The sequence below is a fragment of the Trichosurus vulpecula genome, chromosome 2 (assembly GCF_011100635.1).
Source record: "Trichosurus vulpecula isolate mTriVul1 chromosome 2, mTriVul1.pri, whole genome shotgun sequence".
In the NCBI taxonomy this organism is placed as follows: domain Eukaryota; kingdom Metazoa; phylum Chordata; class Mammalia; order Diprotodontia; family Phalangeridae; genus Trichosurus; species Trichosurus vulpecula.
In genome coordinates, this window is record NC_050574.1 from 126,043,821 (window position 1) to 126,068,032 (window position 24,212).

General features: G+C 40.1%; 1 pseudogene; it reads right to left on the reverse strand.

The window, feature by feature from the left end:
- Window positions 1-836: 836 nt before the first annotated feature.
- LOC118836741 lies at window positions 837-22,739 on the reverse strand (annotated as a pseudogene).
- Window positions 22,740-24,212: the final 1,473 nt, after the last annotated feature.

Consider the following 24,212-nt stretch of genomic DNA (forward strand, 5'->3'; position numbering starts at 1 on the left):
TTTACCACTTTGACTCCCAGAGTAGTTAGGCTTCTGTTGAACCATCTATGGGGAAATCTATACAGTTTTCTAAGTGGTGGAAGGCTAGCAGTGATGTGGAAACCTAAATGTTCTTTCCGTCTTATAGTGTAAAGTCCCCAGAGCATCCCAAGACAGTTATGGGGAGGGTATCCAGCTTTCAGAAACTTTCCCTAGATCCTTGGTGTATCCAGAGTGTAGCCATTCTCCAGTTCCTCTGCCAACCACTGGAGGGCAGGATTGTCCCAGAAATACCTCGCACTCTGTAAAAACTGCAGAATAATTGGAGAGACCTGAGGTAATATAAATCTCATTCCCTTTTTCAGTTTAGCAGGTACTTACTGAGCTGATATGGTATCTGAGATTGTGTCCAGCATCGTGCTGGGTACAATCAGAGATACAGAGGAGATGTAGAACCTACTGCCATAGACCTCATGATCTAGCTGGGAAGCCACGATTATAATAAGATAGAATTAATCAAGTACTCATTAGCGTGGCATGGATTGTGAATATTGGTCTCTGTTCACTCTTTCTCAGGCTCCTTTGGTGGATCTGCATAAAGGCCATGAAATCTGTCCTGGGTTGATTTCTTGTCTCTCTCTGTACTATTTCAATATACCGTTTCACATGATGGGGTGTAGGGTGTGTCCAGGGAAGACTAGGACCTCTGCTGTAGGGTAATTTTTGTTGTAGTGGTTTTTAGTAGAGGTGTATTAGTGCATCATTGATCTTCCTTATCTTTGATCTTAGGAGCCATTTTTGGCCAAGTACTGCTTTTATTTCTGGGCCATTTTTGTTTCTGGTGTTCATCACACAAGCTAAGAATTTTTGTGGTTGCATTTCTGCAGCTGTAGGCACAGCGTCATGATCAACAGTTTTGGACCTATAAAGCATGGGGGACAAAGAGAATGGTGGGAACCTTTCAGAGGTTTTCTAGTCCCCACATCCTCTGTTCCTGATTGATCAATCTGGCCACTGATGACAAGAGAGGTCTGCTGATCTTGCCCAGTGGCATTCTCTGAGGAGCAAACCAGGAGTGAAAATAGGCTATGACATAGAGATCTCCAAGATCCAATGATTCCTACAAAAGATATCTCAGGAATAGAGTGACATTGGTTCCCATTGCCACCCAAGCAGTTGAATATTAAATTGGGATGGAAATGTGGTTATGGGGAATGAGAAGCCTTTTCTCTGGATCAACCTGTTTGTGTCATTGTCAATTTTGGGGTTTGATCAGGGTTAGCATGTTTGGAAAATCCCCATTTTCTCACATTGATAGAATGATCCTTTTCCTTTCTCAGCCACTTATACTCCAGAAAAAACAAGAATTCCAACAGAAGAACAGACACTCAATATCGGCAAGTGGGTATATCAATTGGAAAGGAAGATTTAAGGTCAAGGAATAAACTCGATAAGTTGGCAGACACATGTTATTCAGCATTTTTTTTGCCATCTCAGTTTGAATGGGACCACAGCCAGCCAGCCAGCCATACTTGTATGCATACATATATGCATATATGGACAGTGTATGTGTATGCATATAAATTTGTCTATCAGAGAAGAATCCCAGGGAAAGAATAAGTGGGATTTCAAACTCAAAGCTCTTGTGATTGGTTGCCTTCTCATTCTTCCTTGACCACTACTTTCAGGTGGCACCTGACCAGGAGAGGTCTCTCGTTGGGATGGGGGCAGAGCAATATGGTTTTTGGAGGAGTTAGATGGTGATCAGGTTTTGGGAAGGAAGGAAAGAAGGAAGGAAGGAAGGAGGAAGAGGAGCATAAGAAGAGGAGGAGAAGGAGAGGGGAACATTTGGCCCAATGAAGTGAAGCTGCGCCTGAGATTTTAAATTATTGATATACACAAATGCAGCCTCAGCTGTCTTAAGATTATTAGCTTCCCTTCCCTACCTAGATCTATTCATTCATTTGATCCAGAGCCAAAGAAAGCAGAATAGAGAACCTATGTTCTAGTGAACACATGACAAGATAATTTCATTGACTATATGCTCTTCCTAGAAGATTCTTTCCAATTGCTACTTCACAGAGAAAGAGTGTAAAGTCTATGTGGATTTTCCAAAGTTCAACAAACACTTCCATTGGGAGGAACACATCTTTTCCCTTGTCATCCCCTGACAGCAGTGTCCTCCTGATGTACTCCATGGCTGAAAATTAGAAGGTGGAAAATACACAACCTGTGAGTGTGAAAAGAAAGCCTCAGACTAGTTGTTTCTTCATTCCCTAGGCAAGCCAAATTCTCAAGGAGACAAAGAAGGCACAGATCACATGATGGTCCTCAGACAGACCAATTTCCCAGAGGTGCTTTCGTTGCTGGGCCTTGGGAATTTTCTTCCAAATCATGCTATTGGGGTGCAAGGCGTGTATATTGTGGTGTTGTCTTGAAAGAATACGCTTAGGCTGTCTCCGAGTCAAGTAAAGGCATCTTATTTGTGGTAATGCATCAGGCAGGCTCTTCTCCTTACGGGTGGCAGGAGTAGCCAGGGTGAAAGTGGCTCTTTTATAGGGCAAGGGTGCCTAGGATTGGCTGATGGAAAAGGCAGCATGTTAATTAGCTCTTAGGTTACTATAGGGTAAGTAATGATAGGTACTGTGCAGGCACTAAGTTGGGAAAGTCCTTCTGTGGTTTTGTGGTCGGTTTGTGGTAAGTTATTAGCTAGGGGCTGGGGTGTGATTGGTTGATTTATTAGGGGCTTCAGAGGTCTTATCTGGATGAAGTTTCTGTCAATGACATTTCTCATCAGTACTGCTTTTCAGCATCAGGCCATTGTTTCTGGAGAACCAACACAAACCATATCACTGGATGTATGAATGGATGGCACGTCAGTTTTTTAGGCTTTGGAACCATTTCTATGTCATTCTCACTGACTCCTTCATTGCCTTTCCTCCAATAGCAAATTCCATCGTTGCTGGTGTCTTTTGATGTTGGAGACTGCATTGGCAGAGCCCACCTCGTTGGCAAACCATGGCCCTTTGTCCACCACAATACTCAGAAGCCGTCTCTTGCTTTTAATGGTGCTCACAAAAGAGCCCTCTACCCTCATGTGCTAAATGCTGTGCTCAGACTAAATTCTTTGGGTTTGTCGTGGGACAAAGTCCTTGATCATACCAATACAAGAAGGAGAGAATATAATTTAAAATCCTGGAATGTCATACAATCTGAAAATTCTAGAATACCAGAGCTAGAATAAATCTTTTTGTTCAAGCCTTGGTTCAAGTACTCTTTCATCCTGTAGTTTTCTCTTTTTTAATTTTTAATTTTTTTTTACATTTGTTTTTAAAACTTTGAGTTCCAAATTCTATCCCTTTCTCCCTCCTCATCCTGCCTCATTGAGAAGAAAAGCAATTCCATATAGTTTATATATGTGTAGTCATGCAAAACATATTCATAACAGTCAAGTTGAGAAAGAAAACGTAGACCAAAATAATCAAGAAAATTAAAGAAATTGAAAAAAAAAGTTGCTTCCATCTATGTTCATACATCATCAATTCTTTCTCTGGGAATGGATAGCATTTTTCATCCTAAGTCCTTCAGAGTTGTCATGGATCATTGTATTGCTGAGAATAACTAAATAATTCAGAGCCTACAATATTGCTATTACTTTGTACCCAGTACATTTCACTTTTCATCAACCCATGTAAGTCTTTCTCAGTTTTTCTTAGAGCATCCTGCTCATCATTTCTTATATTACAATAATATTCCATCATAATTACATACCACAACTTGTTCAGCCATTCCCCAGTTGATGTGCATCCCCTCAATTTCTAATTCTTTACCCCAAGAAAAGATCTGCTACAAATATTTTTATACATATAAGTCCTTTTCCTTTTTGTTTTTTATCTCTTTTGGGATACAGACCTAGTAGTGGTATTGCTATGTCAAAGGGTAGGCATGGTTTTATAGCCCTTTAGGCAGAGTTCCAAATTGCTCTATAGAATAATCAATTCACAACTCTAACAACAATACATTAATGTCTCATTTTTCCCACATCTCATCCAACTTTGGTCATTTACCTTTTCTGTCTTATTATCTAATCTAATAGGTATTAGGTAGTAACTCAGAATTGTTTTAACTTGCATTTCTCCAATCAATAGTGATTTAGAATATTTTTCCTATGGCTATAGATGGCTTTAATTACTTCATCTGAAAACTGATTACATCTTTTGATTATTTATGAATTGGGGAATGGCTCTTATTTCTATAAATTTGACACAGTTCTTTATATGTTAGAGAAATTTGCTTCAAATTTTTTTCCACAGTTACTATTGCTACCTGAATTTCCTGCCATCCTATTCCCCCTAGCCTCATTTATTCTATTTCTCTCTCTCCTTTCACCCTGTCTCTCTTCAAAAGCATCTTGCTTCTGATTACCCCTTCCCCCTATCTGCCCTTCCTTCTCTCATCCCCCCTTTGTCTTGTCTCCTTCCCCTTCTATTTTCCTGTAGGGTAAGACAGATTTCTATAGCCCATTGCCTGTGTATCTTATGTTACACATAAAAACAAATTTTAACATTTGTTTTTAAAACTTTGAGTTCCAAATTTTCTCCCTCCCTCCCCACCCACTCTCATTGAGGAAGCAAGCAATTTGATATAGGTCATGCAAAACATTTCCATAGTAGTCATTTTGTAAAGGACTAACTATATTTCCTTTCATCCTATGCCACCTCCCATTTATTCTATTCTCTCCATTCACCCTGTCCCTTCTCAAAAGTATTTGTTTCTGATTACCCCCCTCTTCCAGTCTGCCCTCCCTTCTATCACCCCCACCTCTTATTTCCTTCCCCTGTACTTTCCTGTTGGGTAAAATAGATTTCCATACTCAATTGAGCCTCCTTAAGCCAAATCTGATGAGGGTAAGATTCACTCATTCCCTCTCACCTCCCCCTTCTTCCCTTCCATTGTAAAAGCTTTTTCTTGTCTCTTTTATGTGAGATAGTTTACCCTATTCTACCTCTTCTTTTCTCCTTCCAGTACATTCCTCTCTCACCCCTTAATTTTGTTTTTTAGATATTTCCCCTTCATATTCAACTCATCCTGTGCCCTCTAATTATATATTCCCCCCAACTACCCTAATACTGAGAAAGGTCTCATGAGTTACAAATATCATCTTTCCATGTAGGAATGTAAATGGTTCAACTTTAATAAGTCCCTTATGATTTCTCTTTACTGCTTACCTTTTCATGTTTCTCCTGAATCTTGTATTTGAAAGTTAATTTTTCTATTTAGCTCTGGTTTTTTTCTCAAGAAGGCATTAAATTCCGTTATGTCATTGAATATCAATTTTCCCCCTCATTAATTACACTCAGTTTTGCTGGATAGGTGATTCTTGGTTTTAATCCTAGCTCCTTTGACTTCCAGAATATCATATTCCAAGCCTTCAGATACCTTAATGTAGAAGCTGCTAAATATTGTGTTATCCTGATCATGGTTCTACAATACTTGAATTGTTTCTTTCTGGATGCTTGTAATATCCTCTCACTGACCTGGGAACTCTGGAACTTGGCTCTGATATTCCTGGGAGTTTTCTTTTGGGGATCTCTTTCAGGAGGTGATCAGTGGATTCTTTCAATTTCTATTTTACCTTCTGGTTTTAGAATATCAGGGCAGTTTTCTTGATAATTTCTTGAAAGGTGATGTCTAGGTTCTTTTTTTTATCATGGCTTTCAGGCAGTCCAATAATTTTTAAATGATCTCCCCTTGATCTATTTTCCAGGTCAGTTGTTTTTCCATTGAGATATTTCACATTGTCTTCTATTTTTTCATTCTTTTAGTTTTGTTTTACAATTTCTTGATTTCTCATTAGCTTCCATTTACTCCATTCTAATTTTTAAGGAATTATTTTCTTCAGTGAGTTTTTGTACCTCTTTTTCAATTTGGCCAATTCTGCTTTTTAAGGCATTCTCCTCCTCATTGGCTTTTTGGACCTCTTTTGCCATTTGGTCTAGTCTATTTTTTAAGGTGTTATTTTTCTTCAGTATTTTTTGGGGCTCCGTTAGCAAGCTGTTGACTCATTTTTCATGATTTTCTTGTATCACTCTCATTTCTCTTCCCAATTTTTCCTCTACTTCTCTGATTTTCAGAAACCTTTTTGATCTCTTCCATGGCCTGAGATCAATTCATATTTTTCTTAGAGGTTTTGGATATAGGAGCTTTGACTTTGATGTCTTCTGAGTATATGTTTTGATCTTTCTTGTCACCAAAGTAACATTCCATATAGTCTGAGGTTTTTCCCCATTGTTTGCTCATTTTCCTAGCCAATTACTTGACTTTTTAACTCTTTGTTAAGGTAGGGCTCTGCTTCCAGTGTGGAGGGCATACTGTCCCAAGCTTCAGGGATTTTGGCAGCTGTTTTCAGAGATACTTCTAGGGACCTGTAAGTTTTCAGTTTTTCCAAGGTGGTGTCATCCAAGGAGAGGTGTTTACTCCTCTCCTGGCCTATGCCCTGGTCTTTGAGTAACCACAAGCACTCTTTTCTGCCCTGGAACTGCGAGGAGCGTGCCCTCTCCACTGTTGCCACAACCTCTGGTACACCAGTGCTCCTCCTTGCCCCAGGAATGCCACCTAGGACTGCAACCCAGATCCAAGTGTGGGCAAAGCAACAGAATCCTGCCTCACTGTCAGCAAAGAGACCCTAATAATCTCCTTCTGAGCAGTTGTTCATCCCCCTTACTGTCTGTGGGCTGAGAGCTCTAGAAGTAGTTGTTGCCACTGCTCCAGGGCCGTGCTGGGGTCTGGACTGAACCACACTCTTCTCTCACCCAGGTTTGACAGACCTTCCCTACTGACCTTCTAAGTTGTCTTTGGCATTTGTGGGTTAAGAAGTCTGGAAATTACCACAGCTGCCAGTGACTCAGTCCCCTGAGGCCTGCTCCAGGTTTGCTGGGGCCCAGTCTGTGCTGGCGCAGCCTGCACTCGACTGCACTCCTCTCTCAGCCTGGTGCAAGAGACCTCTCCTGTGGACCTTCCAGGTTGTCTTTGGCTGGAAATTTGTTTCACTCTCTTTTTGTTGCTTCTGCTGCTCTAGAATTTGTTTAGAGTCATTTTTTACAGGTATTTGAAAGGACTTGGGGGAGAACTCAAGTGAGTCCCTTCCTTTACTCCACTGTCTTGGCTCTGCCCTGCCGCCAATTTTAACTTACTTTTGTCCTTTTTCTGACAAGATGACAAGGTGCCAAGTCAAGAAAGGGAGACTCTACTTAGAGCCTAGAATGGCTATCATACAATCTATAAACCACAGAATAACAGACTTGAAAAGAGCCTTAGAGAACATTTGCTGTAAGACCTGCATTGAATAGTCAGTTTTAAAATTGCTTATCACATCTTAAACCCTCTCAATGGCAATCATGACACATAAGTCAACCCATCATAAAAGTCCGTGTGTCTGTTTTGCTTGTTCAAAATCCAGGTTACAAATAAACTGAGAATATAATGATTATAATGGGAAAACAGTCACACTTAAATCTATATGACAAATTTACCAAGACAAAAATTTACCTTCTGTTTATTTTTTGTATCTTTCTATCTTTTGCTCAATTTTTTCCTGAGGGTTCTGAAATCCAAAGTAAAGAAAGAGGATCCATTTGATAAATAGTTAAGGATGCATGGTAGAAATTTAGTCAGATTATATTATATCATTGAACCAAAGACTTTATCTGCTATAAATTCTGTATGTCTAACAAGATAGGGAAGCATGTTCATTAAAAATGTGTGTGCCTTTGTGTGCATGCCTGTGGGTGAATGATCAAAGAGTTCTTTTATTTTGGGAACACGAATAGAAGATTTCTTTCTTTCCCATAGTAAATTCTTACATGTTGACCCCACAGTTGGATGACACTTGAAAATGTCACAATCAGTTTCTGATGATTCAATCCTGAATACAACCACAGGAGAGTGTCTTCTTGCCCATATTCTATGACTTGCCAGGAACTAGTAAGGCCAGAGTTTCAGATGTTGGGGGTCATTCTAGTCCTATTCCATGATATATAAAATGAAGAAATTGAGTTGAAGAGAGGATCAAAGTCTCTTGCTTATGGGCAAATGGGTAAAAGTGAGAGAGCAAGGATTTGAACCTAGATCCTCTGCTTGCCTACACTCGGAACTCTTTCTATTTCTCAGTGACCTAGCTGAGGACATTTAGAGTATGTGAAAATCTTTGGGCAGGGCTAAAAGGGCTCTAAGTAAAAAAGAAAAGAAAACAAGATAGTGGCTAAACAGTTAAAACCAAGTGGGGCCAAGCCATTTTTCTCAATTTTCTTTTTGTTATCCATCTACAAAACAGGTCTTATTAAAAAAAAAAAAGGTTCCAAAATATCTTATAAGCTTCTTTCATGTTGAGGCTCGCAAAGGTCCAGTTTTCTCACCTTCATAAGAAGAATTCAGTGAGGGAAAACTCTGACAATTACCCCATTTATTAGCAAAGGATAAAAGCAGCCTGGACTTGCATCATGAATTTTATAACCACATTAGTAGCATGTATGGTGTAGTATCAAGAGTACTGTATTAGGAGCCAGGAACCCTAGAGTCTCTACTCTGTGTAATTAATGTTTAACTAATCTTCCTGTGCCTCCTTCATTTCACTTAAAAATGACAACAGGTTTGAACAAGATGATCTCCAAAGTTCCTTCTAGTACTAACCCTCTGTGATTTCTTTCAAGGAAATATTTGCTACCTCCTCTTCCAAATATCAAAGGATTTAAGAAAACAAAAATTAATTTGTCCATAAAAGTAATTCATTCAGCCAAACCCCAACTTAACAGGTCCTCTTGGTAGCACTTTTCATAAACAACACAAAACAAGGCCCAGCAAAGAGGCAGTGGGGTGGGGGCAGTAAGTATCTATATTTTGATAATTCTTTATCCACATGCTGTTTTCTTCTAGACCCAGACTTATAAGCCTATATTAACTTGCAGAGCTCTAAGCTTCATAATATAAAGCAAAGGTTCAGGTAAACTGTGCCACACAGAATAGAAATTTAATTTTAGAGTGAATCTTAGGGGAAGGTTGTCCACCAAGTAGCTAGGAAAGGTATTTTACATATCTTTTGCCATTTGATAAGCTAACAATTATGAAGTTAGCTTAATGCTATTCAAATTAAAAAATGTTCTTCTCTAGAGCTTGTCCTTGAATGATTGAGTCTTAAAATAGAGCAGATGTATCTTCAGAAGAGAACTGCTGGGGGAGAACCAAGATGGTTGTACAGAAGACCTTCTAATATAACTCCTGAAAAAGATGGAGACAACACCACAACCCTACCATTGTTCCGGAAATCCAAGCCCAAGTTAGCATATGGAGAAAGAGGTGCCTGTTGACACCGAGTATAGGGAATGGGCAGGGGAGCATGCTATACTGGGAGAATTCTAGGACAGAGGAACTAGAAGGTGAGTGAGGCTATGAATCTGGGTGACAACAGGGACCAGACCCATAAGTATGTTGCCCTGCATTTAGCAAAATGTGGGAAGAGGTGTTGTCTGGAAGCATTGACTTTGGAGTTCTAGGTCACAAATCCAGAAGTGACTAATGAGATAAATACACACCTGGGCATGATGTTCCTAGGTGTTGTATGGCTGCAGGCTCCAGGTAGACCTTTGACCGCATACCAACCAAGCAGCAAGTTCAGAAGCAAACAGAAGCTTTTGAGCTCTGACCCTAAAATTATAATGGGATCTCAGTTCCTACCTCCAACACATATTGAGGTTTGTAATGGAATAACCAGACCAAAGGGGAGCCCATCAGAGTTTTCTAATTGGCAAACTCAGCAGTAGTCTATTGGGATGTTAAAGAGGGGCAAGCATGCAGGTATGTTGCACACACTAAACTCAGAAACTTGCAAAGCTCAGACTAGAAGTTTAGTGCTCATACATTGCCCTGAATCAGCACACTTGGGAATCCCAAAAACATAGGTTTCCAGCCTGAGCTATTCCTGAGATCCTCAAATATCACAATGTTCAACATCTCCAAGAAAGTAGGAAAAGGATTCATGAGGACAAAATTTCAGGCCATAAATTGCCCCCAGAAGTGCACATAGCACGGGCCCCAACACATCATCTGAAATCAGGCTACAAAGGTAGAAGTCTAGAAGACTGCGTCAATAAAGAATGCTAGTCTAGAGATCTATTATGATGACAGGAATGCTAAAGAAACAAACCCGGGGCAGGGGTGTGGGGTGGGGGGTCAACTCTAAAACATTCTACAAAGATCCAAATAAAAATATGGCTTCGGCACAAGGTCAACTAGAATTTGTGGGATAGGTGACAAAGGAAGTTTTTTTTTTCTTTTTGAAGACCTAGAATTATTTTCAAAATCAAATCAGAGTGCTGGAGATAAAAAAAAATGAGAAAAGAAATGCGATCTATGGAACAAAGATTTGCAAAGAATTAAAAAGCATGGAACAAGAGGTAAACAATGTTATGCAGGAAACAAATGTCTTGAAAATTAGAATGACCCAAATTTAAATAATTGCCTCCATGAGACAATAAGAATATTAAAATAAAGTTTAAAAAACAAAGAAGAAAATGTAATGTATCTCCATAAAGCAAAACACACATGATCTGAAAAACAGATTGAGAAGAGAAAATTTAAGAATCACTGGACTACCAGAAAGTCATGACAAAAAAAAGAGCCTTTCATATCTTATTTCCAAGAAAGCATAAAACTGTCTAGATCTCTCTGAACCAGTATGCAAAGTGGAAATAGAAAGATTTCACTCATCAACACCTTGAAAGTGACCCAAAACATGAAAAGTCCTAGGAACATTTTAGCCAATACACAGCCTCCAGGTCTGTGTGTGTAAATATATGTGTGTGCATGTATATGTGCATATGTATGTGTATATATGCATGTATATTTATATATGTGTATGTGTGTATACGTGTGTGTCTGTGTGTGTGTATTCCTGCAAATATCTCAAAAGACAAACTAAAGTAAGGAAAAGCAACAGTCAGACTCACATGTGATTTAGCAGCTTACTCTATAAAAGAGCAAGGTGTTAGAATCCTCTAGCATAGAAGACAAAGTATTAGGTTTATAATGAAGACTAACTTAATCAGAGAAACTGAGTATAACTGAGTCCCTAAAACTGAAAACACGGATCTTTAATGAATAGAGAACTTCCAAATACACCTGATGAAAAAACCAGAGCCGCAAAGAATCTCTGAAGTGCAAACGTACGATCATTGAGAAACATATTAAAAAACAAACATGAAAAGTTATGTACAAGAGTGCTTTTAACCAATAATCAGAGAAAAGCAAATAAAAAACTTTAAGGTTCCACATCCTGTTTATCAGACTGGCAAAGTTGATGAGAAAGAACATGACATATGTTGGAGGGCATATGGAAAAATGCGTCCATTATAAAGAAAGCACAGTTGGTGGAGCTTCGAGGGGCTCCCCATTCTGGAAAGCAATGTGCAACGAAGAAGAGAAAAAAAATTTTTTTAAAGACTTAGCAACTTTGATCAACGCAGAGATCAACTGTGATTCTAGAGGTCTCATGACAAAACAGGCTCAGGGTAAGGGAGAGGATCCATTTAGACTGAGATCATTAGAAACTGAGACATTATTTTTCTTTGGTCATGTGGGATACGGGAATCTGTTTAGACTGACAATATATGTTTGCAATAGGAATTTGGTTTTTCTTTCTGTATCAAGAGGAGGTAAGAGGGGTGTAGGAGACAGAAGGCAGGTCTCCATTTCCATTAAATAAATATATCCACTCATATACGTGTATATTTATACATTCACATATACACATATATATACATACATACAAACATGCCCACATGTATATGAAGAGCTGCTTTACATGCATACCTTAAAACTAAAAACTCACAAATCAAGATGAATAATATTTTAAAATTTAGTCCCACAATTGATAATCACATTTGTCAGAATGTTAGAAATGCTGTGTGCTTGGCCCCTTTTCTGTATTCTGAAAAGGTGACAGGACCCACAAAGCACATCCTGTAGAACTGAATGACAAATGAGCAAACATTTCCAAGGACTCCTTTCTCTGAAAAATATGTAGACACAAATACATTTTATTTGGTTTTGTTTAGACATATACATTTTATTTTATTTTTTTTGTTTTTTTTTTGGTAATGTAAGTATTTTTATTTAGTTTCACAAATGAAGAAACTGAGGCTCAGAGAGGTGCCTAATTGTTCATTGCCCATGATCATATGACAAGAAAGTGCCAGAGGTAAGACTTGAACCCAGATCTTCTGACTCTGAGTCTTTTTGATATATTTAAATTTTGTATGGTTTTAAGAAATAAAATCTCAACAACCTTTTCCACCGGAATTTGTTGAGAAGTGGTGTGGTCTTATAGTACATTGAGTTCTGTCCTCTAAGTGAAGAAGACCTAGGTTCAAATCCTGTCTCTGACACACACTGGCTGTGTTACCTTAGGAGTGTCACTTAACTTTTCAGTACCCCCAAGATAAATCTCTTAAGATTGTAAGTAGCAGTAAGGAAATTCTCTATACTGATAAAATCACAGGTTTAGCTTCTAAGATTTCTAATTTGTTAGATTTTTAGAATAGTTTTGTGATACCTATTTTTAAATTAAAAAGAAATACTAAAACATTTCTTTCAATTAAAAAAAGCCCACAACATTACAATTAACTCCTTTTCACCTATGTGATTTTTGGTTGATTGTTTTTCTTGTGGGTCAGAGGCTTTTATTAGAAAAAAGATTTCTCCACTGTGTACTGCACCATGCAGCTAATAGTATGATTCTAGGAAATAACTGGCAGGATTTCTGTCTCCTACCAAGTCCCAGTCTATGAGTATGACCACATCAGCACTTTCCTTTCAACCAAACATATTAGTGCCAGGATTCCCCCAAGTCCAGATCATTCAGATAGTGGATTTCAAATTTTTACTGGCTAAATTTTTGGTTTCTTCTTGCTATTTTTTTTTTAAATTTAAATTTATTTATTTAACATATTTGGTTTTCAGCATTGATTTTCACAACAGTTTGAATTACAAATTTTCTCCCTATTTCTACCCTCCCCCCCACTCCAAGATGGCTTATATTCTGGTTGCCCTGTTCCCCAGTCAGCCCTCCCCTCTATCACCCCCCTCCCCTCTCATCCGCTTTTCCCTTCCTTTCTTGTAGGGCAAGATAAATTTCTACGCCCCATTGCCTGTGTATCTTATTTTTTAGTTGCATGCAATAACTTTTTTTTTTGAACATCTGATTTTAAAACTTTGAGTTCCAAATTCTCTCCCCTCTTCCCTTCCCACCCACCCTCCCTAAGAAGTCGAGCAATTTAACCTAGGACACACATGTATCATTATGTATAACCCTTCCACAATACTCATGTTGTGAAAGGCTAACTACATTTTGCTCCTTCCCAACCCATCCCACTTTATTGAATTTTCTCCCTTGACCCTGTCCCCTTTCCAAAGTGTTTGTTTTGATTACCTCCACCCCCATCTGCCCTCCCCTCCATCATCCCCCCTCTTTTATTTTTTTTTTATCTTCCTCCCTTTTCTTTCCTGTGGGGTAAGATACCCAACTGAGTATGTATGGTATTCCCCCTCAGGCCAAATCTGATGAGAGCAAGGTTCACTCATTCCGCCCTCACCTGCCCTCTCCCCTCCTCCCACAGAACTGCTTCCTCTTGCCACCTTTATGCGAGATAATCCACCCCATTCTATCTCTCCCTATCTCCCTCTCTCAGTATGTTGCTCTCTCATCCCTTAATTTCATTTTATTTCTTTTAGATATCTTCCCTTCATCTTCAACTCACCCTGTGTCTGCTCTCTCTCTTTTACATATATATATATATATATAAACACACACATATATATATATATACACATACATACACATACATACATATACACATAGATATATACATACATACACATTCACTTATATAGATACATAAACATATATATATGCATATTCCCTTCAACTACCCTAATACTGAGGTCTCATGAATCCTACACATTATCTTTCCATGTAGGAATGTAAACAAAACAGTTCAACTTTAGTAAGTCCCTTGCAATTTCCGTTTCTTGATTACCTTTTCATGCTTCTCTTGATTCTTGTGTTTGAAAGTCAAATTTTCTATTCAGTTCTGGTCTTTTCACTGAGAAATCTTGAAAGTCCTCTATTTTATTGAAAATCCATATTTTGCCTTGGAACATGATACTCAGTTTTGCTGGGTAGGTGATTCTAGGTTTTAACCCTAGCTCCATTGACCTTTGGAATATCGCATTCCAAGCCCTTCGATCTCTTAATGTAGAAGCTGCCAGATCTTGGGTTATTCTGATTGGGTTTCCACAATACTCAAATTGTTTCTTTCTGGCTGCTTGCAATATTTTCTCCTTGATCTGGGAGCTCTGGAATTTGGTGACAATATTCCTAGGAGATTTCTTTTTGGGGTCTATTTGAGGAGGCGATCGATGGATTCTTTCAATTTCTATTTTGCCCTGTGGCTCTAGAATATCAGGGCAGTTCTCCTTGATAATTTCTTGAAAGATGGTATCTAGGCTCTTTTTTTGATCATGGCTTTCAGGTAGTCCAATAATTTTTAAATTATCTCTCCTGGATCTATTTTCCAGGTCAGTAGTTTTTCCAATGAGATATTTCACATTGTCTTCCATTTTTTCATTCCTCTGGTTCTGTTTTATAATATTCTGATTTCTCATAAAGTCACTAGCTTCCATTTGCTCCAATCTAATTTTTAAAGTAGTATTTTCTTCAGTGGTCTTTTGGACCTCCTTTTCCATTTGGCTAATTCTGCCTTTCAAGGCATTCTTCTCCTCATTGACTTTTTGGAGCTCTTTTGCCATTTGAGTTAGTCTATTTTTTAAGGTGTTATTTTCTTCAGTGTATTTTTCAGTATTTTTTTGGGTCTCCTTTAGCAAGTCATTGACTTGTTTTTCATGGTTTTCTCGCATCCTTCTCATTTCTCTTCCCAAGTTTTCCTCTACTTCTCTAACTTGCTTTTCCAAATCCTTTTTGAGTTCTTCTATGGCCTGGGGCCAGTTCATGAGGCTTTTGTTGTAGGCTCTATGACTTTGTTGTCTTCTTTAGGCTGTATGTTTTGGTCTTCTTTGTCACCAAAGAAAGAATCCAAAGTCTGAGACTGAATCTGGGCGCGTTTTCGCTACCTGGCCATATTCCCAACCAACTGACTTGACCCTTGAGTTTTTCAGTGGGGTATGACTGCTTGTAGACTAACGAGTTCTATGTTCCACGTTTGGGGGGGAGGTGCCAGCTCTGTCAGACCCGCACTGCTCCTTCCCCAAGAACCCCCAACCCGAACTGGGCTTAGATCTTTGGCAGGCTGTGCACCCCTGCTCTGATCCACCACTTAATTCCTCCCACCAGGTGGGCCTGGAGCCGGAAGTAACAACAACTGTAGCTGCCCCACCTCCACTGCCCCCGGAGCTGGAAGCCGAACCGTGAACTCCTTCCACTCCCGCAGCTTTCCCCACTAACCTTCTCCACAGTCTTTGGTGTTTGTGGGTCGAGGGGTCTGGTAACTGCCGCAGCTCACTGAATCAGGGCGCTAGGGCCCCCTGCGCCCGGCTTCTGGTCTGGATGGTCCACGCCGCTCAGGCTGGGCTCTGCTCCACTTCGTTCCCAGCTCCCAGCTCCCCGCTCCGTGTGGGACAGACCTCACCCAGAGACCATCCAGGCTATCCTGGGCTGGAGCCCTGCTTCCCTCTGCTGTTCTGTGGGTTCTGCCGTTCTAGAATTGGTTCAGAGCCATTTTTTATAGGTTTTTGGAGGGACTCGATAACGGAGCTCACTCTAGTCCTTGCTTACCAGCCGCCATCTTAGCTCCACCTCCCCATATATACATTTTATAAAGACCAATCCTTTAGGAATCCTATACTTAAGCTACTCCCCACCACCCTTTTCTTTTCTTTTTTTTTTTTTAAAGTTTTTAAAATGTCATTTTTATTTCGCTTTTTTAAAATATTTAACTAACAAGCATTTATGTTCTCTCCCTTCTTCCACCCCACCATGGAGTTAGGGAAGTTGTAGGGAGAAACAAAACCTTGTAACAAATATGCATAGTCACTGGCTGTATGCAAAAATTGCTCTCTCTCTCTTTTTCTCACACACACACACACACACACACACACACACACAGTGTGCTCACAGACGTATATATGTATATATGTGTGTATATACATAAACATGTGTGTTTTTAAATGAACAAAAAATAACTCTGTCCATCTCACCCCATAAAACTACCATGGGAAAAATGCAAAACAATCATGCACAGAAAAGCAAAACAAATTCCCACACCGGCCATGTCCAAAAGTAAGACTTATTCTGCATCCTGAGTGTATCACCTCTCAGTCAGGAGGTGAGCAGCACATTTCATCAATGGTTCTCTGGAGTTATGGATGGTCATTGGGCATTTATAATTAGAGTTCTTAAGTCTTCCAAAGTTGTTTGTCATTTGATGATGCTATTATTTTCTGACTTGTACTTCTGTTTCTGCTGATTTCAATCTGCCTCATAGTCTTCCTAGCTTTCTCTGATACCATCTGTTGTCATTTTTTGTGTTGCAATAATATTCCATTATATTTATTTATGATAATTTATTCAGCCACTTCCCAAATACAGGGCCCTTCTTTAGTTTAGTTCCTTGTAACTACAAAAAGGGATACTATATAAAATTTTTATTCACGAGACCCTTTCCTCTACTTTTGATCTCTTTGTGGAACAGGCCTACAGAGGTATCACTGGGTCAAAGGACAGGCACAGTTTAGTTGCTTTTGGATCATAGTTCAAAATAATTTCCACATTGGCCATAAATTTTCAATGTGGTTGTATCAGGTGGGTTTCCAGGACACAGTCATATTTATCTCTATTTCTTGGATAAATCTCCTTAAAATGTCATGATATATAGCATGGTCCTACAAGGTGTTACTGAATTCTGTCTCTATTCAGGAATTTTAATCCTTCTACCAATGATTATCAGAGATTTCCATCCTTTCAAAGGAGACAAGACTTCTAGGCACACCAGAGTAAAAAAAAAAATCCACAAAACATTGCAATGTTTTACAGTATTTTTGAGATGCCCAGATTTGAATGGATGGCCTCGACTTCTGACAATGATTTTGATGTAGTCTTGAATGAAAAATGGAGCTTCATTCATCAATAAAAACTACTTTTCCCATCTTAAGGACTCTAGTCTTTGAGCTGTTTTGGCCATGACAATGTTTCTTCTTTGTAAGAACTGTAAGCAGATAGATTTTTTTTTTGGTCTTCTCACTTGTCTTCCAGCTTCAAGAAGCTTTCCTCACACTGTAGAAGAATTGCTATCAGCCCCTTTTGCCATTCGGTGCCTCTGCTGGTCTATGCTTATTTTCCGTAGTTTAGTTAGGCTGTCTTTCAGGAAATGTTTGGCATCATGTTGTGTTTTTTAACAACAATGTTGCTAGCAGCTGCTGTGGAGGTGAAAGACCAACAAGATCAACAACACCAGCATTGAGGAGGGCTGCTAGCACAAATTCTTTGATCTGCTTTTTTAAGGAAAACAACCTTAAGGGGTTAACAATCTTACTTTAATTAAACATATATATATATATATATATATCATTCACTTAGTTGAGGGGGGAAAGCCAGCAACCTGAACTTCAGAAAAAACACAAACAGAAATTACAAGCAGAAATTATATAAACAGAGCAAATAACACAAATCAGCAGACAGGCTTCTAGCTGTCTGTCCATAGCAATACATACATAGTTACCAGAGAGAGAAGGACCAACATCTGGATTTTCAAAGCTGGGGGGAGCCTTTAACAGCTACCCAGAGTCTCCACACCAATACTCTCTCAATGAGTGTGCCCCCAAAAGCAAAATGCTAACTTCTGAGTATGTATATGCTTCTTCAGGGTCAGAGGGCATCACAACCATGCGACTCAAACCCATGTGAACTAGGCTTTCTTGTGACTTAAGCAGGTCATCAAAGACTACTGGTTCAATCAAAGACTCTTGATTGAAACAAAATCAAGACTCAAAGGCACTTGATTGCCTGAGTACTGAGAAACACTCCAAAATAAAAAACAGCAAAAAGTCCCACCTTCCCATTACATGTTTATGACCCACTTTCATTTGTGTTTCATTGTGACATTGTGCACTTGAATAATCCTTGAAGCACTTGACTTACCCACACCAAAAACCACTGAAATATCTCTAACAGTCACTGAAGTGTATTCTTTAAGAGCTACAAATTTTGCATGTTTCCTTGGAGTAACATCCATTCTGGTGCTGTTGAGCTCATCTTCAGATCCTTGCTCTTCATCTGAGGTCAGAGGAGAATATTCATCTGGATCAAGGGCTTCTTTTTCAGCACAGGAAGCTGGTCATTGTTCTGATAAGGAATAAGAAAGTTTTTCAAGGAGGTTTCAGGGGAGGAAATGGCAATTATTTCTAAAGGCTGATTAATGTTATTGACTATAGAGTTGATGTTAAGGGGCAAGCCTGAAGACTGGGTGAAGAGGCCTATCTCTGACAGTAAGGGCTTGCACTTGGGAGATACTGCAGAGTTTGAACTGGGGTTCCCTGTGGAGGACTGCTTCCTTCTCTGCCCCTCTTCTTGACCTGCTGCATACAAGCCTTTCCAAAGACTGTGCAGATGCCAGCTGCCAGAGGGCTATATTTGTTAGAAGGCTTCAGGTTCCCTTCAGAGAACAATTTTGTAGAATCTACATACTGCAAAATCCCCATCATGCTTTGAGAAGCTTCATTGAAGTTCAAGATGGCAGCAAGCATGTGGGCCAAAGAGTTCTGGCTAGAGTTCCAGGACTGCATCATGAGGAAAGATGGGTGCTGTGGCATAGAACTCTGGGAACCCACTGAATTGAAGAGGCTTCCTGAATTGGAGGAATCATCTAAGGCTCCCGGCTCAACACCCTGGTTAAGACGGGCTGGGCTACTGGAAAATGTGCCATTGACTGCCAAGGAGCCACTATAATAAAAACCTGAAGTAGCCAAAGCAAGGAACTTGTTCCCTACAGCATCGTTCATATCATTATGGGAATTGGCACCAAACTGTTTTTCGAGTGTTGCTGAAGTAGCCTCTCGATTCTGATGAACTGGACTAACTGTGTTCCTCACTTTCTCTACACTGGCTGATGGGACGCTGACAGGAGGTTTATTGGGTTGCACTATACTGATAGCAAGGCTGGTGATTCTTTCTCCATTGCTGGCATAGCTCTTTTAAAATCTTGTCACTACTCTTCTCTCCTGCAATCTGTAGGGCTGAGGAGGAAGAAGGCCAAGTTTCCTGAGGGCTCAGCTTTCAGCCGTTTGATATACCAGGACTCTGATGTGTCAGGCCATTCTCTTTTGCATGTTCCACTCTGTGGTGTATTCCATTAGCTGTAGCTTTTCCATGGACTACATGATTCTGATTCAAGTGTCTCCTTAGGGCTAACTTAGCAGAGGAATGTCTGGCGTAATCGGGTAAGGACAAGCTTGACAATTTGTCTTCCTTCTGTCTGTTGTTATGAATGGGTGTATAAGGAACTATTTCTTGGTCCAGGTGGGAGGTCAGATACTGTGGAATGTTTTGTTTGGAAGATCAGCTAAGCATACTAAATGAACATTATAGGGGGTTGCATAGCCATTCATAGAGAGTTCAGGGCTCCCGCTATTGATGAGGGGCAAGGACAATTTGGAACACTGGAGCTCCCACTGGAACTCTGTAGGGCCAGTCTCTAGCTCATGGCTGAGGCTGCTTTTACTTAGTAGGTGAACAGACAGGAACTCATCAGCTGGATGTACAGGATTCCAGCTGCAGCAGTTCCTGCTGCCTTTGTCTTTTCTCAGGTTTCACAAAGCTGCTCTGGAGTTCCAGAGTGCTTTTACTTCTCAGAAATTTGATTCTTCCATGCCCGCTTCTTCTTCAGCAAATTTTCCAGTGAGAGAGTAGACCCATCTAGCTTCAGTCCTTCATATCAGGCCTTTAGCAGCTGCAAGCTTTGTTTCCTGAGTTCACTGATATCACTTTCTAGCTGCTTCGTCTGTTCTTTCAATTGTTGGTTGTGAGCAGATATCTCTTTCTGAGCTTGTATCAGAACATTGTAGGTCAGAGCCTTAACTCCCAACTCATTGAGTTTCTGCTGAAACGGTCTCTTGATCTCGAACTGCAGGTACTGAACTTTAATGATTCTAACAGCTTCTGGAATGCAGGTAGGGTTGGTGTTGCCAAAAGCTGGTTGGAGAAATGCTGTTACACTTTAGAAGGCAGTTGATAATATGTACTATGAGGTGACTCATCTGCATCCTGAGGAGAGGACGCAGCTGCCTGGGACACAGTCTGAGCATGCAGAAGCTTCAGTGTAGTGGGACTCTTCTTGGGTTTCCCTTCAGGGTTGCTGCATTCATTTTCTTGGATATCCATGTTTTCTTCCTGCTATCTTCCTTCTTCTTTGTTTATTTTTTTTTCCAAGGCTTGGAAGAAGATGGCTTTTTAAGAGCAGTCATCCCATTTTTTCCCCTTTTTTATTTTTTTATTTTTTTTAGTTTACAACACTCAGTTCTACATAATTTTGAGTTCCAGATTTTCTCCCCTCCCTCCCCAAGACAGCATGGAATCCCATATAGCTTCCACGTATAACTTTGCAACGATTTAATTTACACACTAGTCAAGTTATGGAGAAGAACTGTGATCAATGAAATGAATCATGGGAAAGGAGAAACAGGACCAAAAAAGAAAAACCAACCCAAAACAAAAACAAAAGAGAGAAAAAGAAAAAAAAAGGGGGGGGAGGGAAAGGCCAGCATGAAGTGTGCCTCAATCTGCATTCATACTTCATAGTTCTTTCTCTGGATGTAGGTAGCATTCTCCATCGTGAGTCCTTTGGAGTTGTCTTTGTACCTTGTGTTGCTGAGAAGAGAGAAGTCTGTCAGGGTTGGTCCTCACAGAATCCATATATCTGTGGTTGTGTACAATGTTCTCCTGGCTCTGCTCCGCTCACTCAGCATTATGTCATGTAGGTTTTTCCAGGTTGTTATGAAGTCCGTATCATCCCCATTTCTTATAGCACAATAGTATTCCATTACCTTCACATACTACAGCTTGTTCAGCCATTCACCAATTGATGGGCATCCCTTTGATTTCCAATTCTTAGCGACCACAAAAAGAGCCGCTATAAATATTTTTGTACGTATGGGTCCTCTTCTGGCTTGTGTGATTTCTTTGGGATACAACCCTAGAAGCGGTATTGCTGGGTCAAAGGGTATGAACATTTTTATAGCCCTTTGGGCATAGTTCCAAATTGCTCTCCAAAATGGCTGGATCAGTTCACAACTCCACCAGCAATGTAACAATGTTCCAATTTTCCCACATCCTCTCCAGCATTTATCATTTTCCTCTTTTGTTATTTTAGCCAATCTGACATGAGAGATGTGGTATCTAAGAGTTGTTTTGATTTGCATTTCTCTAATCAGTAGTGATTTAGAGCATTTTTCCATATGCCTATAGATATCTTTAATTTCTTCCTCTGAAAACTGCCTGTTCATACCCTTTGACCATTTCTCAATTGGGGAATGACTTGTATTCCTATATATTCCAGCCATCCCATTTTTATCTTTTTCAGCACCAGAATCCACTGGAGGCTCCAAGGCACCAGTTCCCTTGTTTTGTTGGACCTTCATTGAAGTCCTCATGTTTCTTGCTTTCTCTTTGTTACCAGCTGCAGGCTGCCTCCTGCTCCTCCCTGAGTTTTGGATTTTTGAGACTAGAAAAATAGTTTCCAGGTATGGTTCGATCAGTAGTATGCAGGTAGTAAGAAACTGGCTTGCCAACCCATGAAACCAACCCTTTCAGTGGTCATAGTTTCACAACTTTCATTATAGTGCCAATATCACTCAAGTTTCTACTGTTTATTCTAAAGTTTAGAGGTGCAAGAGGTTTGGAGGACATGATTCTGCCACCTTCCTTAATGTTAGCAAATAGCTCCTTCATATGGTGATCTACCTCAGGACCAAAAGGCAAAATTATTTACAAAAATAACACTTGTGTTTGCAAATCTTTCCTGCCATTCTTCTGAAAAGAAATCACCTCTTTCCAGTGTGTATTCTGCGTGCTTCTCATACTATCTCAACCATTTTCTGAATTGTCTGTCCACTGTCTCAGCATGGAATGTCTGTCTTCTTCACGCCACAGTGATGTTTGCCGTTTGTGGTTGCGCCACTTGCAAAACTACCTGCCCCGCTCCACTGCCCAAATCAACAAACAAATCATCCTCTGTCGTTTTAATCTTGTCAGTCATTTGGGCAACAAAGTCGAATTAAGTTTCTCCATACACTTCTGGAGAAAAGGGCTCATAGTTGTGGAGTTTCTCTGGATCTGTGACTGAGTGGTTATATACCGTACTTACCGTTAAGATACGTCCAAGAAGCCCATTGGACCGCCAGCCGAGTGTTCGATTTCATGGGCTGGATGGTTCCTTTCCACAGCTGATGAATGCTATCAGTGGCTTGGTTGTACTTAACACTGAGTCTCGGCATGCTTTCAAAGCTTTGGCTATCATAGTCAATTAAAACATAATTTTCCATGGCAAGCTTGAGATTCATATTTCTTCGCGGACCCATCGAATAGCCTCAGTGATTTCATGAGCAGCATCTTGGTGTTTGTCATAGACCGGCAGGGGCCACGAGGACAGCCCGGGCTCTGCTCCCACAGGCGACTTGAACCTCACTTCCAGCTTCTCACCCATGATCGCGAGCGCGGCCCCGGCAACACCATTCTAGTGGGGGTGGGCGCGGGGAGGGCGCTGCGGGGCCGGCAGGAGAGTGACCGCTGGGACGGTTGGCGGGGGGAGGGCGGCTAGGGGCGGGAGGGCAACGGGGACGAGGGGCGCGAGCAGCGGCAGCGTGGACAGGGGTGTCACAACCGACGGAGGCAGCGGCAGCGGGGCGGCAGGCTCTCTCCCTCGCTGGCTCTGTAGTTACAGCCCCCTGGTCTCCAGCGCTGCCCCACCAACTTGGGCAGGCATGAAGCCGGCACATTGAGCCAGGGGCCGCATCAGCCTTTTCAAAGAGCAGATGGATTCAAACCATTGATAAAAGCAAAATTTAAGGCGAACAGCGAGTCTAAATTTGCTAGTTACCTCTAAGTTGTTGAGGCTAAATTTATAGGAATAAACAAAGAAACAAAAACTTTAAAAAGAGGGGTAAAAAATATGAATAATCCCAATGATGGAAAATTGGGAGTATTCCTAGATTTCTGTTACTGAATTTAAAAAAAAAATCATAGTACACACCCTTACCATTGAAGTTTACTACATTTAATTTTCTTAGGTGCCCCAACGTTGTCGTATCCTGTAGAGACTGTTTCACTCTTTAAAATATCATATAGCAATTTACAAATGGAAGTTGGTATTCTGAGTGACCCAGGTTATTTTGTTTAGGGTTTGAAAATGGAATCATATTTATTTAAAAGTCTTATGAAAGAAGTTTAGAAATGCCAGAGTCATTTTTCATGTATGATTTTCAACAGTCATTCCTTTATGATATTTGGTTTGAAACTCCCTGATTTTGTCCTTGAACAAGACCTCTCCCACATTTTTGTTAACATTTTGAATGGAGACAAAAAGAATGCACCTCAGAGTTATCCATGACCTAAAACAGAGATCACCAACACACTGAACAACAGAATTGTGAGGCAAAAACTTCCCAACAAGCTGGAATGAGAGTTGATTAAGGTGCAAGACCAGGATAGAGAAAATTATAATTGTGATGAAAGAAAATATAAGATGGGAAAATATAGTTATGTGCAAATATCAAAAATGTCCCAGGGCACCAGAAATAATCTATTTTTTCTGTATCTTTCCAGAAAATCCAGCTAGGATGTATGAGCAAATGGTATAAGGGACACTTTGTTTTGTCTTGTTTTAATTCTTAATAGAAATATTTCTAAAGTTTAGAACCATTCAGTAATAGAAGGGGCTATTTTATAAGGCAAGAGGGTCGGCCAACATGACTGTCTATGTTCTGGTAGAAGCTGGAGGACTCTCTGTCAGAAGTATTGGGAGAGAGATTTTTATATTTGGTAGGAGGTGATGGTAGGATGCTTAGCTTTGACACAGCCAGTCATGAAGGACAGGGGAACTATATAGAAAAGTATAATACACAATGAATCTTGTGATAACATGGAAAGAGGAGAAAGCAGCATGAACCATATACATGTA